At 39.5% G+C, this 6,152-nt stretch overlaps 1 protein-coding gene across 1 annotated transcript in view; it reads left to right on the top strand.

Moving 5' to 3' along the window:
* The first annotated feature begins 3,895 nt into the window (after positions 1-3,895).
* Positions 3,896-6,152, top strand: part of sema3d (sema domain, immunoglobulin domain (Ig), short basic domain, secreted, (semaphorin) 3D) — a 43,127-nt gene continuing 40,870 nt past the window's right edge. The window contains exon 1 of the mRNA XM_084733521.1: positions 3,896-4,197. The gene's annotated coding sequence lies outside the window, so the exon portion shown is untranslated. The remainder of the gene's footprint in view (positions 4,198-6,152) is intronic.

The following is a 6,152-nucleotide window of genomic DNA, read 5'->3' as shown; positions in this document are numbered from 1 at the left end:
TTAATGATCCTTATCCCTCATCATTGATAAGTAACAACCATTGATAATTAGCTCTGCTCCAGTTGTTGTAGAGCACTACAAGCCTGGTGGCAGCTCATGTAATCAAGATTAGTTAATCAGTTCAAGGCTATTGGCACTAAAGCTCAGAGGCCTGCATGTGTGCATGTGTGTGTGTGTGTGTGTGTGTGTCCCGAGCAGAGTAGGAGCTCCCTGGGTGACCAGGCCTGGCTGACTGCCCTCTCGCTGGAGATCCTTACGATTACTGTTAGAAATTACTCACAGATTGCACTGCATTCTGCACCCTAACATGCACCGTTTGTGTGCTTGCTCAGAAGGCCGTCTCCCACATGAATACCACAAGCATGCAAAAAAAAAGGCTTTTTTATTTCAGTAAACAACTGAATCTACTAATGGAACATTAATGCCCGAGTTCATAAGAATTTCAGCTCTCTCACCTCATTTCACAGACCATTTCAGCCCACCGGAGACTATAACTTCACCCTCAATGTTTTACTAGCTGCCAAGTGTTTTAGCAAAACTTTAAAAAGATGAGACAGTTTATATGGAACAAACACTGTGAAGTGATATATTAGCCACTTACATATCCCAAACACATAATGTACCAGTGAAAGTGTGTCCAATTTGTTAAGAGTTAATCCCTTTGAATGTGCAAAGAGTTTGCATCTTTACAGAGAATTTTCTGCTCCTCTGTGACTTCAGATAAGATATTCTCCCTCCTCCAATGTCCGCGATCTTCTCCTGTTTACATTTTAGCAATACTGTCACAGTTTATAAGAGAATAATCAGCAGCACTATCCAAGATGGTATATTTTTCTGAAAACCCACTAACTGCTGATCTTACATTTCTGCAGCTTCCCACCTCATCCAGAGTGAGCGGTTGATCCTCCTTAATGGAGGATCAACTGGATAACAACATTGTAGAAATGACTGGGGATTAAGGGGCTATTCTTTGGTTTGCTTTATCATGTCTTGCATTGCCAAATCCTCTTCATTCACTCACACTCCATATATCAAGGGATAAGGATAGAAAGAAACACAAAACAAGCTACTATTGTGTAAGTAGTTCACATGGGGAGAAACACAATTGGTGTGTCTATTCATGTGCATGTTTTCACCGGCATGTTGTGTAAACCAAAGCATAGACACACACTCTCTATCCATGTAGACTGAAAATTTACTTTCACATTACATTTACTTTCATTGAGCAAAAACTATAATTAAACCAATCCATAAATCAGATTTGTTACTGTAACCACAACTTTCACTTCGCTGTATAACTCTTTCACTTCCTTCATGAGACATTTGCTGGACAAATGTCTCTTCATGGAGGCTGAACAATAAATGATCAACTATTTTGTCCTTCACTCAGATGTCAATTAACCGTTCCTGTCCCTAATTGGATGAATGGACCACTTGCTGGGCTGTCATTGGTCTTTGCTCATGATTTTTAAATAACTTGGCAGCTGTTCTGGGAACACTGCCAGAATCCTCTTCAACTATAAACTAAAAACAGTTTCTCAATTAATTTGCAACAGAAAGAAGACAATGTTCTGCTGGTCAACATTAATCTACTTTCTGAGGCAGATTTTTTTTTTTTTTAAGAAATGTTTAAAATCCTACAAAGGGCTTACAAACAGCTACATAACTAACTGTTTAAAGTGGTTTGGATCCCTTTAAGGGGTAATTATTTTATAATTCAATGTATCAGAAATTTTGTTATCAAAATTTGTAGTTGGAGAGGAGGTGTATAGATCAGATCCCACTGTCGACACCGGAAATCGTTCATCGTCCTCCTAGATCTACATTCTTTATATTTCATAAATTTATGTATCAGATATTCGGTCATGAAATACTTTACTTAATATGATTTTACTGTTCTGTTCTGTACACGCGACATCTGTTGCATGTCTGCCCATTCTGGGAGGGCGATCACTCTGTTGCTCTCCCGGAGATTTATTACAATTTTTTCCCTTTTGAAAGGATTTTTTAGGGGTTTTCCATCTAAAGACTATCCTTGCCCATTTGAGGGTCTAAAGGACAGTGGGTGTTGCAGGCTGTACAGAAAAAGCCACCTCAGCCAAATTGTGTTTTGTGATACTGAGCTATATAAATAAAATTTGACTTGACATAACATGAACTGTAATATCTGTCTGAACTGATCGGGAACTTTCTTGTCCATCTCTCTCTTTCATTTCCTTCCATACTCATTATTTACTTTTTTTTAATTTTAATCATTTGACATGTGTCTGAAGCTTGTGAATCTACCTCCTTAGCCCATGTCCCATAATGAAAACTGTTGATTTTTTTGGCTTTTATTTGTGTGGACATTTGGGCCTCACAATGATACAAGTACAGGAGCCAGACAAGACAAACACACACACAAAGTTTAGCACAACTCCCAGGAGAATGGGCAGGGATGGGATGGACCGTGGACAGTATGCACTGTTTTACACAATTCATGTCATCAGTGCTGCTCATCTCTAATGATTTTACTGTATGTGCCTGTGTGTGTGTGCGTGTGTTTGGGAGTTGTCCTGAGGAAGTATACACCCTGACACTGAACCTCCCTCTGTGGAGGGAGGACACTGTTTTAACCCATTAACCTATAACCTTATTCTCTAAGGTAACCGGGACCCAACCAGTCACAGCTGCTGCAGATACACGCCCAGAGCCGGAGCAGCGATAGGTTAATTACCAAGTGCAATAACAAGCATATCCCAACTTACTTTACACACATCACACATTGCAACTGTACTTTCTGGGCTTGACATCACAGCTCTCATCTCAACTGAATGTGACCTCTGTGTACACTTGGATCTCACCCTGCCATGATTTCTGGTAGAGGAATAAAATCAGTGTGAGTCTGGATGAACTTGTGTCTGTGTGTATGCGGGACCATGCCAAAGTTTACTTAAAAATCACTGGAACCGCACGCTCCTGGTTCAAGGACACGTGGCCAAAGCATCCCACCCAGCAAAATCTGCTCACTTAACCCAAATACAGCTGTTCTTTCCTCTCACCAGCAGCGCCTGAGTGATTCCTGGAGGAGCAAACGCCAGGTTCAGAATCAGCATCAGCCTTGGCTGGACACGCAGGCTCACATATCCCAAACTGAACAATTACGGGATTATTCCATTGCCATGACACACACTTCCATGATCAAACCCATTTGAGTCACTCCCATTAGAGAATAGATCGTTCAAAGCTTTTTATCTCTCCACCCTACAATATTCTAATGTTCTCATACTCAGTGAGCTCATTGTATATCTATCACAGTTGTATTCCTTTCTCTTTTTTTAGTCTAAGAAGAATCACTTTAACTGGTCACTTACACAATAACACACAGTACCACTTTCTAATAAAATTTCCTTTATAAATGATTATCTGCTGTAATGAATGCCTTCACTGATGTTTCACCAGTCACTCACTAATCATTAGTGACTAATGCTTTAGAGTTGTAGAAAACCTCCTCCTCTTTTCTATTTTTCATCAGCCTCCTGAAAGAGGGAAACCATTTGTTAACAACTTTAAAACATCATTTCCACTGCAGGCTTTATGCATTATTGTAAGAACGCCTCATTAATACCTTTCTACTCCATTTTACTGTAATACCTATATGCATATCTTAGAATATCCATATAATTCTACTCTTTGTGTTCTTTTGTTTTTGTTGTAAGCTCTCTCAAATAAAACACATAATGTTACAAAAAAGAACTCAAGAGTGACAAACGGGTTAACTTGGATAAAATGTAAGGATGTGTAGTGACCACTGTTAGGTCCTGTCTGGCAGCGGTACAGATGCTGAGGGCCCCTCCCCTCAGGCAGCAGCAGCAGCAGAATAATTGGGAGGTTGCAGTCTGTCTTCGCTGGGGCGAACTGCCTGCCACACATTACCAGCCATCCAACTCACACACACACACACACACCCTTGTAGAGGGTGCACCAAGAGTTCAAGAGCGCCGGTGTGCGTTTAACTGTAGTTAAGGGGAGTGGAAATATTTGGGGGAAGTTTTCAGTTTGTCTATCAAGTGTGCTTTTAGTCGGGACGAGCTTGTGGAAGTGTCAGTGGTTACTTTCGTTTACTTTTCTCTGTGCGTCAGGCAATTAAGGAGAGCGACGCTGGTGACCGCAGCTCGGGCATGTGCTGCCTGTGAGAGGGACGAGCAGAGTGCGCAGGTAAGATGAAGTACACAACGACAGTAACGACTATGTGAATCATGTACAGTTTTTTTTCGAAACTCACAACTTTGTGTCTGGGGTTAAAATTCTCTTTTATAGTTTATAATATTTACTCGGCTATTACATGTCCCATCTGTTGCATGATAGTAAGCAAATTAACCGAGGCTGGTTTACTTAATCAGCGGTGGTTAAATGTAAGTAAGTACATTTACTCAAGTATTTAAGTAAAAAAAAAAAAAAAAATGAGGTGGACTACCTGTACTTGAGTATTTCCATTTTATGCAACTTTTTACTTCTGCTCCACCACTCCTCAGAGGCAAATATTGTACATTTTACTCCACTACATTTGTCTGACTGCTACAGCTACCAGTATAAATGTCCCGTGAATAATATGTATGTCCAGATGTGCTGATGAAGAAGTAAGTCTTTCTTCATGGGTTGAGAGAATAATCCTTCTTCTTACTTACTTCTTAATTGCTTCTACCCAAACTACCCAAACAGCATAAATCAGCACAACCTTAAGTAGCAAGAGCAATAAAATGCAACATACACATAAATGCAACAGTAATATTATTTCAATTATTTCAGTTATTTCTATATAATAGTAAAACAATAACAGGGACCATTTTTCATCACAGTGACTACTTTTAATTTTGATAAAACTTGCATACTTTGCAGACGAGACTTTCACATTTTTGAAATAGTGCTTTGACTTATGTAAGAGATCTGAAAACTTCCTCAATCACTGGTTATCAATACAAGTTTTTCTTGCATAATAACACATTGCAGTTTGTAGATTTGACTTGATGCAACTTGAAGTTCTACAGAAGAGCTTACTGAATTTTCTAAATTCTACCTTTCAAAACCAGAATTTTAATTGCATAAATCCCTAAATATGTTCTGAACAGCTTTGTTTCAAAGCATGGTGACATAATACAGTGATTTTGAAAGCATTTTATATCCTATGAAGATTTTTATTGACATGCAAAGATGTAATCATGTTGAACTACTGGTATTGTAACAATCACAAATCATAATACATGCTATTCATCAGATAGCATTGCTGTGTGTCTTACATGTGGGTGAGTGTTTCAGAGAGCAAAATCACATGATGTGATATTATATATGTGAGATTTTCAATTTTATTTTACACCAGGTAGAGATATATAGAGCTAGAGAGGTACTGACATATATATAGTTATATTAGACATTGGTAGAGTGGCAGAATATTGGGGTACCAAATGTATTTGAGAGTGTGTGGACAGTTTTTAGGAGGGATGGAGTGTGGGGCCCCCAAATACTCTTAAAATTGAATGTGACTAGGTGCACTTAAACAGCCAGGCCCTTTTCCCTTATCCAAAATATTCACATTGCAGTACATTAAAGTTTGTTGCAGTGAACATGAGTGCTTTACTTATGAAGCTCACTGCAGTGTATATATCTCTGTTGCTTTACTGTGTGGCGTAAAGTAAAAATCAGTCCTGTGGGTTTAGTTGTGTAGTTATTTAACCATCCTTCCCTGCCTGTATATCTCACAGTCTCAAGGACTCACTCTCCACTTACTGCACTTCTAAAGGTTTATCTAACTCCCTACAAGGAGCTTTGTGTTGAGGGGGTGTTGGGAGAGAAGCAGAGAAACTGTTGAGGGGAAGCAGAGGGATGAGAGCTGTGTGGGTATTGATTTTTCTGGCACTGTTTCAGGGCTTTCGATCAGCATGACTGAGGTAAATAAATGATTTCTGCTTTGGGCCACAGAAACACAACCCTGAAAATCCTGTCTGATTTTCTCTTTTAAACACTGTCCAATTGTTACGTCACTGAGATGGTGTCTGCCAGGCGTACTTAATGCAGACTGCTTTCTACAAAGGCAGTTACAGGTTCACTTGACTGGAGATGGGGCAGGCTGAGGACTGCTGCTGAAATCACAGCCTGGAGATGTATACTTTAAGAGG

Source organism: Lutjanus erythropterus, chromosome 13 (genome assembly GCF_056507025.1).
Source record: "Lutjanus erythropterus isolate fLutEry1 chromosome 13, fLutEry1.hap2, whole genome shotgun sequence".
NCBI lineage: Eukaryota > Metazoa > Chordata > Actinopteri > Lutjaniformes > Lutjanidae > Lutjanus > Lutjanus erythropterus.
Note: the sequence above shows the minus strand (reverse complement) of the source record. Positions and strands in the feature narration are given on the sequence as shown.